Genomic DNA, 16,372 nt, shown 5'->3' with positions numbered 1-16,372 from the left:
CAATCAATCAAGTTTATTTGTCACATGCAATCATATTAGGTACAATCACAGTGAAATATAATCCCATCAGTTCCTACAATTTGTGCATTAAGAAGAGTTTAAATAGAAGAAATAGTAATAAATATATGTGTATGATTATGGGAGGGTGGGGGGGGGGGTGGGCAGTCTTAGGCAGTGACCTCATTTAGGACCTTAGTGGCCTGAGGGTAGAAGCTCTTCCTGAGCTTCTCAGTGCTGGCCTGGTGTATCCGGTACTTTCTTCCTAACCACAGCAGGGAGAAAAGGCCATTATCCAGGTGGTTGGCATCCTTAATGATTCTCCAAGCCTTATTGTTGTAGCGCCCAGTGTAAATAATAATAAAGGTGGATAATCACTGTTTGGTTAATGATAAGGTGAAGAAAAGGTGGTTAAATCAATTAAGTTGCCAGATTTAGGAATGTCGAGATTAAAACCTGGAAAATCTGATAAATCGGTTTTCTTTTCGTGCAAAACACAAAGCAGACAAACAAAAAAAACAAAAACAACACAACCCAAACAGACAGTGCCCTGCATGATGACTAAATTACTGCATGACGGAAGGAGACAGTTCAATGCCAAGAGAGAAGAGTGCTTCTACATCAATGTCCATTATGGATTCCAAAATGGACCATTTATCATGATGCGTGCTAAGAGCAGGAAGAGAGCTATCAAAGTCACCATGGTCTGTCTTTCCCAGTGCCAAAGAGCTGAAACAGCAGCTGCTTAAAGGGGTAAACCACTCAATTAAGAAATGTATATGCAACTACTCTTGCCATGCAGAAATCCGTACGCTGTTCGTAATGGACAATACTCCCCTGAATTAATTGAACAAACAATAGATAAACCTAGATTTGGCCCATTGACAATAGAATAAATTTCAAAATTCACAGTTGTCCCTGGGCACTTTTTCAGGTACCTTAAAGGCACCTTAAACAGTTAACAGTTAGTTTTTTCGTCATGGTGCACACTGTGACTGTGGATTTTGGGGTCAGAACAAGTTTATCTTTTATGTCTGTCTGTATTTGTAAGTGTTGGCTGTAGAAAGTAATCAGTTATGAACAGAACTTGTGTTATTTTTTTACACATGAGAATATAATAGTATAATTGTAGAATATAGTGTTCAGCTTAAACACTATACGGTGAAAGAAAGAGACATTTGGGAAAAGTTAGAAACATGCAAAGACACATGGCTGTGGCCCTGAGACCTTCAGTGTCAAAGGGCACTGACTGAATATCCTCTGAGATGGCTTGGTTTTGTGTTTCTAATCCTTTATTTTTTTCAACCACAGAGACATTAGTTCCCTTGAACTGCACACTCTATCTTTAGTTACAGGCTTCTTTCCTTTCCAATAAGTGCTCCAAACTAAATTACAAAATATGTGCTTTGGCAACTCTTCCAAAACAACAAATATGAGTGTTTTCATATCTGCTGGCCGTATCATAAGGATGACATTGTTCGTCAGTACATTTCAAAAATGTATATGACCATCATAAAAATGATTCATACAACCGCTGTCAAGATTTGGTCTGGGTTAGGCACAAAAACCACTTGGTTAAGGAAAGATCAGGTATTTAAATAAACGCCTTTTGCAGCTGTTCCTATCTGGTGAGGACAGTAAAATATAAAAAGCTTTTTGGATCATGCAATTATACTGTATATTTCATTATGCGGCTTGCAGAAAAACATGTTAATGTAGAATTTGAAGGACATAAACAAAATTACATGAACCAGTAAACGTAATTCTTTTATTTTGCTGTGATACTTCAAGTTGATTTTGGAAATTTAAATAAACATTTTATACAATACCAATCATTTCTAGATTCTATATATCAAGCACTGAATACATATAAAATTATATAAAGCCTTTTCCCATAAAACAGTGCCTAATACTTTTTCTATAGACTGAATAGAACTTTTATGGTTCCTTCCCAAAAATATAGGCTCAGTGTTTATGGTTCATTTGCAGGTAGTCAAATGTGACTTAATTGGGTAATGCCAATATTTACTGCTATTTAAAATTAAAGGGATCGTGTTTTCTTTAATTGTAGTCATGAATATATCATAGCTTCTGAATTAGTTATGGTCAGCAGTGGTGAATATTTAATTTATTGGGATTTGATTTGCTGACGGCATCTGATTTCTTACCACCCCCCCTTATTTTTTTCCAAAGTCCCTTGATTGTTGGCAGCTTCTATGACATTTTAACTTTTGAGGGGGTAGTAGAGTCTTTGTTAGTAAATCCATTAATATATAAATGATGAAACCTTTACCTGCTCCCAGTTGCTTTGGCTTTCATGTTGTTGTTGTGTTGTTGTTTGGATCTTAATCAGGTATTAATGCCATTCTGTCTGAACTCAAAGATGGCAGGCTGCCTGGTAATTCATATGCTTGTTCTCTGATGGCATCTGTCGAAGTGTGCTCTCTGCATATTGGTACATACCCTATGGGAAATTTCAATCCAGCCCCAGACTGAGTGGGATGTAAGCAATTTCTTAACTGGGACACTTGCGCAAAAACAGAAAGAACAGAGAGAGAGAGGAGGGAGAGAGAGGAAAAAGAGGAGGAGAGAGAGAAGGGGAGAGAGAATAGGTTTGAGGCCAATTCTACTGTGACAAGCAGTGACAGAGTGAAAAGGTTTCATTATACTGCCTGGCTTTATTAATTTGGGACATATGTTTCATGCATACCAAAAGTTACAGCACAAGAGAAACAGAAAATGTATACTGTGATGGAGGAATGTTCACGATAGCCTGACTAGTGCCAACACTTGACTTCATCTGAGATTAATCACTATAATATTAACAGACTATTTTAATTGGAAGGAGGGAAGCTTTGTCAAAGCACTGATGATGATATCTGATGAAAACAGCCTGTGGAGAAGACTGAGAAAGAATTTAGCTGTTGTAAAGTTCCTGCAACTTTCTTCATGGCATGACGACCTCAAGGTATCTGAAGGTGTATGGTTAATTGCAACTGACAGAAGGTTATCTATTGTACAACTTTAGTATGATAAGTCTGCAGAAACAGTAAAGTCGGCTGTTATCAGCTGATTATGTGTCTTCCTAAAGAAGTCATAAAACACAAAGCATGACAACAATCACAACTGCTTGCATTAATATTTTTTCCTGCTTTTACTCATCTCATTAGAGATTTAAGTTTTGCTTTAATTACAACATAAGGTCAAATTCTGGCAATACACACAGTACATGCCATCACTCCATAAGACTAACATCTCAGTATTGAAAAGATAAACTATTCTGGCTGAAATGAAAGAAAATACATCAAGTTTTTAATTGACAACACAGAGATTATCCATCGCACAAACTGGAAGTGGTACAGCAGAGCATATAGGACCACACAGCACAATATATAGCCTATAAAGTGAATTTGGATTGCTACTATTAACGAGTCTTTTGTCAGTTATTTCACTTCATCCCCCACCTGAGGAGCCACAGTAACAGGGGCTTTACATTTTAATATACATAGCAGTGTGTTTTTACTTGCGGATGTCATATCTTCTGAATTTCATATCTTAAAACTGCACTCCAACCAGACAGCACCTTACAATTCCCAAACTCAACCACCTCCAAAGGATGACTCATGTATCAGCGCTTCCAACTGAAATTAGAGAGGAGGTAAGGTTGCGTAAATGGCAGAGAGTGACTGCCAATTTGGAAATCTTTGTGTTGAATACAGGAAACATTTGTAGGAGATTAAAAAAAATTGCTGTAGTGTGGTGTTTGTTAACTTTGTACTAAATGCCAAGGGTTTAAAGGATGAATCCTAAGACTTCTTTGGAACTTTAATGGTGGTGTTATGAGATAGAGGACTGCATTGGGATTGGAATCCTGTGGGTCCTGCCAGACCCAGCGCAAATCTCGTGGGAGCCGGTAATTTTAACTTTTGGGTGGAAGTGGGCGGTAGACGGGCCTAGTATTCTTGTTAAAGGATTCCTGTGACATCTTAGGAAATTACCTTATTCACTTTCTCACTGGGAAGTAGATGACAAGGTCAATATCCGTATTATCTCTGTGCGTTCAATGTTAGCATGACACTGGAAGCATGGGGAATGCAATTGCCATCTCTGTCTAAGTTGTCACATTACATATTTTATCTTGTATATTCAACATGTGGAAATAAGATTCAAGAAATTGTTTAATTTGCAGGTAGTTTACACATTTGAACTATTTATTGACCGATAACAGCAGGGCCAGTGATTGCACACGGGCTTTTAGATAAACAGAACCCAGCTGACTCTTGGATGTATTAGTGGTTAGCTTTAAACCTAATGACACATTGAAAGGCATGCTTTTCCTGTTTTGGCGGAGGCTAGCTGTTCCCCCCTCTTTGCAGTAAGTATGGTGACCTGGACCAATCTCCCTGCTGACCGCACAGAGATTAAAGTGATTTGTGATCTTTTCATCTAACGAAAGCAAACATATATTCCCAAAATGTTCATAGTATTCTTTAAATGTTGTTATTGTGACCAAACAATTAAGTTACACTGTGGGAAGAAAACTGTTCAATAAATTAAAGTAATGATATTGTGTTATACTATACAACAACTACACAATGGTGTCGACTAATTACTGTAAAGTGAAAAGCTGTTGTCCAGGACTGAGTACACTAGCCGTTCTTAGTAACTATTAGCTAGTTTCAAGTAATTTACCAAATCAGGTTTCAGAACAGAAGAACACTTCCCACATCTATTTCATGAGACAGGTGCGTAGGAGAGAGATGAGTGGATCAAAAGTTGCAAACAAACTCTCGCACACTGTCTAACTTGCAATGATACATTTATTTGCAACATTTTGGTGCTAAACCTTCATCAGGCAAATGGTTTGTGACAATGAGAAGCCATCTTAAATAGGGAGTACATGTAAGCCTGCAACCAATCACATTCCCCACGTGCAATAGGAAGGCATGAATACAAAACATCAATTTACTATATGACATTCTCCATTATCATACATAGAGCTAGAAAAGTAAAACCCTCTATATAGTAACAATAATAAATGTACCTCAAAAATGCTTAAATTAAATGGGTAGATTACTATAAAATAAATGCTTAAGGCCCCAAAGACTAAACTGCATTCTCAAAAAGATACATTCCCAAATATTGCAGGTTACATTTGTAGATGAACCTGTAGGGATACATTTACATGGCATGTGAAAAAACAGCATCAATAAATAAATAGAACCATTCATAATAAATACAACACAGCCTGACAACATTCCAATGGGCAAACTGTATGTATACATATGTTAAGTAACAATAATCAAATTTACCTCTACTTTATCAAGACTGCATACATTAAACTGAGTAGGTCCCTATAAATAGATCATACAGGCCTCAAGAGATAATTGCAGTCAAAAATGCACATATTTAGCAGGTTACATTTGTGGATGAACCTAACATACCATATGGAAAAAGTTTACTTAGAACCCTTCACAATACTAACCACAATAGACATCAAGGCCTCAAAAAAATTATACAGCATCAATGCACACATATGTAAATGGACACAATCAACAGGTCACATTGGTAAAAGAATCTGATAATATATGTACATATTCATATGTATCCAGGAATGTCTGGAACTGGACAAGGAACCCCTTGGATTAATCATTAGCTGACGTTAGCTTTGTCAGCTTATGCAACAGTTCTACTTGGCAATTAGTTGGTGTAAATATTTAGGTACAACTAAGAACTAGTTTGTGTGTTGCAACTGGTTTGAAGTTTGAACTTAGGAGCAGCTTTTGCAACCGGAGGATAATAATTGTAAAGCCATTTCTCGTGACCCAGACTGTAAGAACTTTCAACCCTACCTCTTTCTATTTATTTTCGAAATTACTGCTGCAATATACAGACCCAATCCTGGAAGTGTTCACAGGCTAAACACAGAGCTCTCAGATGACAGGGTAACTGATAGTGGGGTCTCTGACATGGCAGTTACTGCCTAGACACATTCCTGCTTACAATCTGGCTCTTGTTGGGCGTACCCTAAAAGCACTGATAAACGTGAGAGAGTAAGCCCATCTCACTTTGCTTTCACATATCAGAAAGCCCATGAATGTATGCTCAAAATATCTGGGACATATTTATAACTTCATGTCTGTCAAACCAGCAAACAGGACTGTTTTGAAGGGTAAAAATCAGCTATTAGACATTTTGTGATGTTGTATTTTTTAAACATTGAGATATCTGTATATATTACAAACACATAGACTGTATAACTAATTTCAATCAGGTTTTTGTAAAGCGCATTCAACAAAAACACCTCTTCTTAAAGTTAGTAATGACATTATGATGGCTGCAGATGATGGGAAATGCTCATTATTGGTGTTATTTGACTTCAGCTCTGCTTTTGATACCATCAATCATGATATTCTATTAAATAGGCTAAATCAGTTAGTGGGTATCTACAGGTCTGCCTTGGATTGGCTCTTAAGATAAGAGTATGATTGCACATCCAAACTGAAGAGGTCAAGTGCTGGGCTGAAAGTAAGCAAATGTCAAAAGAAACAGCTTGCACACTGCAGGGCTCCAATGTCCACTTAGAATTTATTGAACCAAAAAGATGTTTGGAGTTTTGAGTCACATGACTAGATCATGTGACTTGCATTCATGTATATATTTAAGATGGCGTTGTGTCACTTTAGTCTGATGAAGACCAGTAGTGTTCGAAACATCACTTTGGTACAATAAATTCTAAGTGGACATTGGAGCCCTGCAGTGTATTAGTTGTTTCTTTGTTTTTTTTGGATTGGCTTTCACCCTGATAGGAGTTTTTTGGTGCCTGTGGGTCAGTTCAAGTACAGCGCCTCTGTCTTGTGGTGTCCCACAGGGTTCTGTCCTGGGCCCTATGTTGATCTCTTTATATATGCTGCCTCTTGGACAGTAGTGGTATCTCTTATAATTTTTATGCTGATGATATTCAGTTGTATTGCTCTTTTAACCTGATGAGAGTAACCAATTGTCCATCTTAAACATCTGAATGTTTGGATGCCATCAAGATTTGGATGGCTGACAACTGACAGAAGCTCTTATAACTCTCTTATAACTCTTATAGCTCTTATAACGTGTTCAGCATAACCTTCAAAATTTAGGTGTCACCTTTGACACCTGGGGACAGGGCTTTTTCTGTAGTGGCTCCTCTGCTCTGGAATGGCCTGCTAGAGACCATTAGACAGGCTGAGTCTGTTGATGCTTTTAAGATGCATCTGAAGACTCACTTTTATTCTCTGACTTATAACTGTGGTTAATCTGTTTTATTTCTGTCTGATTTTTGGGTTTTAATTTGTGCCTGAAAGTGTTTCTATTTTACTCTTGCTCTCTTTACAACTATCTGTTATGTACGCATATGTCTTTATGCTTGTATGTGTATACATACGCTTGTATTTGTGAAGCACTTTGGTGCAAAACCTGTTTGCTTTTAAAGTGCTATATAAATAAAAATAAACTTAAACTTAAACTAAACTTGACCAATCCTTGTCCTTTGATAATCATGTCAACAAGCTTATGCTCTTATATTTTGCTAAATTAAGATTTGTGGTGACCAAGGTTGAGAAAGAGATGATTATTCATGCTTTTATTTCTTCTTGTTTAGATTATTGTAATGGTCTTTTTACCTGTTTAAATCAAACTTCTCTGAACTGTCTCCAAACTGTCCAAAATGCAGCTGCTCAGCTTTTAATTGAAATAACAGGAGATCACATATCAATTTGATAAATTTTATCCTCTCTGCACTGGCTCCCAATTAAAATTTTGCATCCATTTAAAATACTGGTGCTAACCTACAGAGCCTTGCATGGTCAAACATCCCAGTATATTGCAGACCTCCTCCTCCTTTATATGCCCAACTGGGCTCCAAGGTCTGCTGAACAAAAATTACTGGCTGTCCCTCAAACCGGTTATAAAACCCGAGGTGACTGTGTTTTTCAAGCTGTTGCACTCAAGTTATGAAATGCTTTCCCTTTATCACTATGATCCCCAGCTCCCTGGGACATCTTTATGAAGCAGCTGAAAAGCGTTTTTATTCAGACAGGCTTTTGGTCAACTTGTCTGAATAGTGGCTCCACTTTATTTATTGCTTTTTTTTGGCTTATTTCCTTGTCTGTGTTTTGGAACTTTTGTACTTGTTTATGTGCCTCTGTCCTCATTTGTTTGTTGTTGCTATGATTTTAACTTGTCAGCCCTGCGCTGTTTGTTGTCATTGCTATTTTTAATATTGTCTGTAATAGTGTATTTTTCATCAATGTAAAGCACTTTGTGATTTTGTATCTGTGAAAGGTGCTATACAAATAAACTTTACTTACTACTTACTTACTTATTTCATGTGACCTTGTAATTAGTGTGAATTTGTTATGATGATATTGTCGTAAGTCACTCTTATAAGTTTCACCAAAATATAAACTGCTGCTGAAGCTGTGATCAACCTTTCTCACTTCTTACTTCAAGCAGGTTGGATTTGAAAAACATCTGTGTACAATTTGAATGTGGCATGCTACTTGTAAACACAGCTGTGAAGACCAAGTGGCCAAAACTGATGATAACAATCCTCAGTCAAGAGAGACTGATGGGGTTTCCTTGGTGGAACTCCAGATGTAATTACGTTCAGTCTCATTAGGTGATAAAGATCTGATATCAGACAACAGTTTTAATGTATTTCACCTTGTAGCTACATCCATCTGTTTGGTAAGGGCAGACTTTCTAAGAAGCGATTCTGATAGTAAAGAAAAGCATTGTAAAAACAAAAGGCAACTTAGCTGATAAAGTGTCAGATGAAACATCTCTGTTTTGAACTACAGGTGACTGTGTGGCTGGCCTGGCTGCAAAGTTGACATATGTATAGCATGTGATGGCAGTCTGTCAAGAGGTGGCCTCCTATCCCCTGACCCTCTGCATGCTTTCCCCCAAATCTGTTCCCAACTGTCCATCACATCCAGTTGTTATTTCAATTGGACCAACCTCCTGCCTTGGCCCCCCTCCTCCCTCCAGAACACTTAATCCCTCAATTTATTTCCCTTGATTGCAGGCAGTGTTGTTTTGTGCTTTGATGTAGGGCTTTTGGCCAATTTGTGTCCCTCTGTTAGACAGACTGCCTTATGAAACTACTGAATAAAAGGACTTTTTATTTGAAAACCTAACATTTATAAAAACAAACAAACAAATGAACTGGCATATCAGTGTAAATCTCAAGGTCATTATCTGGTGCAAACCATTTTAAATGTTGGTTTTAAATAATAGCGTAAAAAGGAATCCAGAGCCATTTTGTGCTATTATGTTTGCTCCATGACTACATGGCAATAAGGGATACTGCTTTAAAGAAGGACCCTGAATTATAAAATTCAGTACCAGGTTACTGAACTTATGAAACTCACTATGATACTCCAGCAAAAACGCTTTGGACCAAAGATCTGCCATACATGGATGCTTTAGCTAGTGAAATATAATGAAGAGCAAAAAATAACTGCCAAAAATAGGACCACTGTGGTCAATTCATACACAAGGGTAATCAACCTTCTATTTTTGTGTTATGATGGGTTAATAACAATTAGGGTTGTTCAAGCAAAGTCTATTTTTAACACATGCGCACATGCTCATTGTATGTGCTGCACCTGTCAGAGTAATGAGACCATGCATGCACACTGTGGAAGTCATACTGTATATTTGTAAGCTTAATTTATGGCAAAGAACCCCATTGAATTATTGGATTTTGCAGATTTCAATATTTCTAAGTTAAAAACTGTTGTTATTGTCAACACATGCCATGAAAAGACCAAAATTAATAATGCATTAATCCTACTAACAAGTATTGTCTGGGTATGAAAGTCTGATGCAGCTTATTTCACTGTGACATCTCAATTGTTGTCCAAAACCTATTAAAACACATTAATGAGCTCTTGCATTGGGTGACATGTTCCTTCATTACCATGATTATGGGCCAAGAAGTCCTCCAAATTAAACAACATGATAGGTTGTTCCATATGTTGGCCCATGCACTCCAGAATGACACAAAGAAACGTTTTCTGATCTGACGCCCATATCAGCAGTAATTGGCAGGACAACATTATTTGTCTGTGCCTCCAAAATACGTTTATGATGTGACAAGTATGTGGATAAGGTCTGGTTAGGTTTAGGCACAAAAGCCCCTTTGTTAGGTTTAGAGAAATATCATGGTTTGGATTAGGAGTACTATGTTCTTAAGGTTAGGGGACCTTTGTTGTCATAGCTACAGTATTGAACATGTGGGTAAGGTTAGGGGATGATTGAAGTCACTGACTCAAGCAGCTTTGACTTGCAGTTGGAAATGAGAAACAAACGGTGATCTCTCTTGTGTTAAAGTCTGAAGTTTTGTTGACCCATTCATGCGTCCCAACCTTCTCCCTATGTGGACTTTGAAAATAATGACATGACCTGATGTCTTCCTTTGCTCCAGTCATAATTACTATTGCCACTGGAGGGCTTCAATCGCTTAAAACGTAAATACCGGTATGTTGTTTTGGGGCACTTGCATAAACGACTGCTCCTGTTGTTTATCTTTGAAGGACAATATTTCATGGGCACAGTTGTTTTGTGTCAATCCAACATATGCCATCCTGCTGCTGTAAATACTCACTAGAACACCTCATGTGTATTAATCCATTGCTGAAAGTAGTCCCCAACAAATGCATTATCTACTCCTGAATAACTTTTGGGTAACTTTTGCCAAAAATTACAGTGCCCAGCTGTTTTAGGACATTACTGTTTGCTTTTTTAAGAATTAAACTAAAACTAAACTTTAAGAGTTAATGTCTTTAGCTGGAATCAGTGGGCTTGGGGCTGAGTGCCACAAACAGGGTAAAGAAATCCAAAAATATTAATAGAGTGACTAAAACATTGTTTGTTGTGGTCTTTTCATGGAATTTGTTCACAAAAATAGAATAATATCAGGCTTATCCCTTTAAGGCTGTTGAACTGTAGCACAGATAAACCATATTCACCAGTTTTCTTGATGAAAACACCCGAAACAAACACACAGACAGATAATCAGTGTTCTGAATGTTTATTGACATCTCATGTCATCACATTGTCAAACAGCTGCAGTCTTGCATACTGTGGTTATCTCATAATACCGTCATGCATGATGCATTACCTTTCCTGGTTTTATTTTGTTTATCCTCCATGTTGATTAACAGACTGCAGGGATTTCCTGGCCTCATCTAGCCCTTCATACTGTATGACCTCCTTCTGAGTTTCACTCCTCCAGCAGACTGGGCCGTAACTCCCTGGACCTTATCGTTCTCCCTTGTGTGTATGAGTAAGAGACAAAGAGGGGGGGTGTCAAAGGTTACAGGAGAGAAGACTGACACCATCTGGCAGTAATTACGTCTCTGATTAGAGGCTGAGATATCATATGTGACACGTCTTGAATGTCTATTTGTCTGTTTGTAGTCTGTGTATTCTGAACATGTTAAGTAGATTTATATTCTCATGATTAATGAAGGCCTGTGTTAAGAGACATTGGAGAACACTATGTGAAAATGTCAATTTCCTTAATACCCCACAGTTTAAAGATCAGACACAAGGCTAAAAAACAGTTAACACAAATCTATAATGCTAAAGAAAAGATACTGCCTTTGATGGCCTGATGTGCCAAAATATCTGGATAATCACACTTATTAGCTGTGATCGCTGTGATTCATGGGATATGCATATCTAAGCACCACTCAGATCAATTAGCCTCAAGCACTAAACTGACCTTTGACTTCTATAATGGGACCCTTATTCAGCCTTGAGGGTCAAAGGATACTTAGAGGCCCACCTGTGTAGACAATTAAATCCAGGAAGCTTTTCAAACTGAAATACAACACTGAAAAGGTCATTTTCAGCTGATGGGCAAAATTGAGATATTTGTTTATATCTTTATTTGAATAAGTGGTAATACTTTACAATATGGCATACTTTGAAAGGGTTTAATTATCTCTCTCTTGACCAAGTAAACAGTTATACTGAATCATTTATAATGCTATATAGATACGTATGCAGTAATACGTACACAGAAATATATACATGGAGCAATCCGCAACCCAGCACTGTCGCTGTTAATCCAAGAGGCACAGTTTTTCAATTCAATTCAATTTTATTTATATAGTCCCAGATCTTAACAAACGTTATTTCAGGGCAGTTTTCACAAGAGCAGGTCTAGACTGTACTCTTTAATTTAGAGAGACCCAACAATTCCCCAAAGAGCAAGCACTTGGCGACGGCGGCAAGTAAAAACTCCCCCTCAACAGGAAGAAACCTCAAGCAGAACCAAGCTCAAGGTGGGTGGCTGTCTGCCTTGACTGGTTGGGCCACTGGATCACCCCTCTCCATAATCCTGCAAAGCAAACCGCAATAATTATCAAAATTCTGCCACTGACAGTACCCCCATGATTTAATTTAAGTTTAACCTATTTTACTTCATTCCACACACCTCATATGTATCATTTCTACTGTTCACTGTTCTCTTTCTCTTTATATTTATGCTTTACTTTCGACTACCAGCTGCTTCCCCTCCCACACAAACATACATAGACACACAAGCACACACACCTTGCTGAGCTCTGTTGGCTTTTATTCCAGTTCTGTTTATTTTACTTTATTCTATTCTATTTTATTTCATTTTAATTTATTTCTTATACAAAAAAACAACCTTCACTAAGCCTTGGTCCCATGCTGCCACCTGGCTCCTCCTCATGTTTATGGACAGCAAAGGGCACAAGTCCAGAGCTATCCACAAGGTTCATGAAGTTGGTTGGTTGGTTGGTTTGTTAACTAACTAACTAAATAATAACTATGCAGTAAGTGGTTATAGTGCATAAATAAAAGCTTATACATTGCCAGGGTTGTGAGCTCACATTTGAATGAAAACTTCCTTTGCATCGACATTTATTAACATTAAAATGTATTAACATCAGTAAGTCACCAAAATTAAGTGAAAATCCTTCACTTTTAAAAAGTGGCTTTTTACAATTTATAATTACTCATCAAGTCTGCAGTTTAAGGTGTTGGGACATGATTAATAATGATTTGTACTGTATGTTTTCTTCCTTACAATAAACCATCAAGACTGTATATGTAAATTCTAATAAGTCATTAAAATAATGGAAGAACTTCCTGATTAGCTTAAAGGAGGATTAATACATTTTTAGCCACTTGGATTTAGCAGAGCAAGCTGTAAACACAACATTGATGTATTATTACCCGATAAAGTTGTTATGGAGAACATGTTAGCAAACAATGGCTGGAACATTCATCTAGCAGACATGGAGCAACATTATCATTCATTTAGAGTCGTATTTTCCTGTCCACCCAAAGAATGAAAGTTCAATATTCACTGCTCTGTCTGACTCACTTTTGACTCAAGCTGATAGAGTTGGTTTGCTTCGTCTTCCCCTTATCGCTCATGCAATCAGTCTCAGTGTAGAAAGACTAATACTGACCAAGCCTCTCACATTGACTGGTGTTTCCTTTGCTTGATCATCAAAGCTGAGGAAATGGGCACTGCCAGGCATGCCAGGGCAGGGCTACAAAGCAACTTACTGTATGTTCGGAGATACGGGTTATTGACTTCAGGCGTCATGCTTTCATAATGCCAAGTTCTCTCGGTTGAGTGTGCTTCTCTGAGATGTTGACGTCACTGGGTTGATAAAGACTGATGATAGACACAACTTAAACCCTTTCTTATATATGAAAACATACAATATTTTGAGAAAAAATGTGACAAAACAAACCCCCCAAACAATCAAAAAATCTGAAAATCAGGTTTCAGGAGATAATCGCATGTCAGAACTAGACCGCTGCTAGGTATCATTGCTCCATTGTCTTAATAGCATTTGGGGGAATTTTGGTAATGGTTTGTTTATCTCATTCACACCTCCACTAAAATATCATAAAACAGCATGCTATGACGATAGATGTTAAAGTTTCAGTCTAGTTTCCCAACAGTTGGACTGTAGCAAGCTTGAGAAATTTCTTTTCAAGAAAGTACAGTCAGGCAGCCAATGTGTCAACACTCATGTGACTCGCAAAGGACATTCATTTTCACAAAGTCAAACTAGTTGAGTGCCAGAATAACAGTCTTCCCGAAAACCACAGGCAGACATCATCATCATCATCATTTCCTGCGCTTGTTTACATGGAATGTTCTTCCAGAAGACAGGGCTGCTGTATGTGAAACTGTGATTATTAGAAATGTCAGTTAATGGCTAAACTCTTATCTGGTCTGCTCACACTACCCTGTAGTGAATTAGGACATTTCAATAATCACTCAAGCTATGGTTAATCAACTGTATACATACAACCCAAAGACTTAATATTGTTGTATCGAAAAACAAAACAAAACAAAAAACTCCAGTATCAGATTCCTGCAACAATATTGAAAATATTGTTCTGGTGTATCTGCATCTATTGTGTATATCTGAAAAAAACAACATATATATATTTTAAAAAATGTAATAATAATATAATCCTTAGAGGACACCAGTAGAAACAGGGAAAAAAGCATGGTGAATGTTAAAACTGTTATGTCCTAATCTTTGTCTTAAATCTCTGAAGATATTTCTTATTGCAGTTACAAACATCTCTTTTTCTCTCCGGGTTCAATAATATTAACATTATACACAAATTAGTACAGCATTTCTAATTCTTGTACCATTTCAACCTTAACTTTGAATTTATTGTCTCAAAAGGGAAATTTGTCTTTTAGCCAGGTCAAACATAGTGCACACAAAATAGAACTAAGGATACTTAAAACATAACAAAATACATGAAACAAATAAAATGTGAAACATATGCTTAAACACAACACATAAGCTCACAAAAATTGCCATGCACATAAAGTGACCACATAATACAAATACTGGACTACAGTACATCCAGTCATCATTATCCAACTCAATCATCAAAGAGTAAAACATCATCACCATCACCCCCCACCAAATGTTATATGGAAAACTCATCATCAGTTTACCATCAACAGTGATAAATACATTTTTCACTCAGGGTAGTCATAATAATTTACTATTGTGAAAGAAAGACAATTTAGCAAAGCATAATGACCACTTTTACCATAATGTGTTTTTGGGTTGTCATAAATGACAGGAAATAGCATTTTAGGTTGCTTTTTTATTTCCAAATAACTTAACTATGTCCCTCCATTCCTGAAATCATGCATGTTTAATAAGTGGACAAATCAGTAAAGTTTTTTGTTTGTTTGTTTATCTTTATAGTTGTGCTATCTAGTGCTGTATCATAATTAAATTTGAGCCTTTTAGCCTTTTCCTGAGGGTTTCAAACATTGTGAGAAGTATGCAGTAACTTGTGATCATTGTATTCTCACTGGATTTTTGAAAATATCACGACAATATAAATAATATTGAAACAATCCTGTAACAGCAAACTAATTATAAAATCAAAGGTACCTGACCAAATGAGTCACATAATAAGTGCCCTCCTGAGCTAATTGTTCTCTGTAAGTCTGGTTTACAATTGAGATCGTACTTCTCAAAGCTACTCTTAACCTCATAAATCTCTCATGTTACATAGTCCCATTGAAGACAATTTGATTATATCTATTCTTGTTGAACTAACAACATCAAAAAATCTATACACTGACTCCAGCCATTCATATTGAACACACAACACAGACATAAACATCAAGAAGCCAAGCTGCATCAATACCGTGGAAGTCATTCCACCATAGCGCACCTTCATTACCATATAAAACATGATATATACGTCATCTATTTATTTATTGGTGAAACCGGGTGAAGCATGTTATGGTGCACTGAGGCCATGAAGTAGAGATCAGTGGAGCAGCATGAGAGGCTTCCTGCGGTTAGGGACCCTCTGAGCAGAGTGGATTACATGGTTAGAAGTCTTGGATCACAGTACAGCCTACAGCCATACCTCCACCTCCATCTAATGACTGCAGCCTGCTGGCTCTCTGCTCAAATGGTCCAGCCATCAATACGTCTAACCTGAGGATGGACTTGAAGCTGTACATCAGCAGGAGGTCTACTGTTCCTCAAGTTGATGTCTAGAGCATCATTTTTCACAATAGATACCAATAGAATTTGGTATTGTTTCATGGAAATAACATACAGTATTTACAACATTCAATAAACGTTAGCAGTTCTTAAGTTAACATTAAGTTCTGACTCTGCTGCTGTAACAAAAGAAACATACTGTAGTTCAAAATCCTGCCACCAGAGGAAACTTATTGAATGGTCATCTGATTTTTTTCCCAGCACTTATTAAAAAGGATAATGGAGAATAATGGAAATGTCGATTTCCATTTTATTTCAACAATATTGTCAGACGG

This window comes from Thunnus albacares, chromosome 3 (genome assembly GCF_914725855.1).
Source record: "Thunnus albacares chromosome 3, fThuAlb1.1, whole genome shotgun sequence".
In the NCBI taxonomy this organism is placed as follows: Eukaryota; Metazoa; Chordata; class Actinopteri; order Scombriformes; family Scombridae; genus Thunnus; species Thunnus albacares.
The sequence above is the reverse complement of the archived record's forward strand: the minus strand, read 5'-3'. Positions refer to the sequence as shown.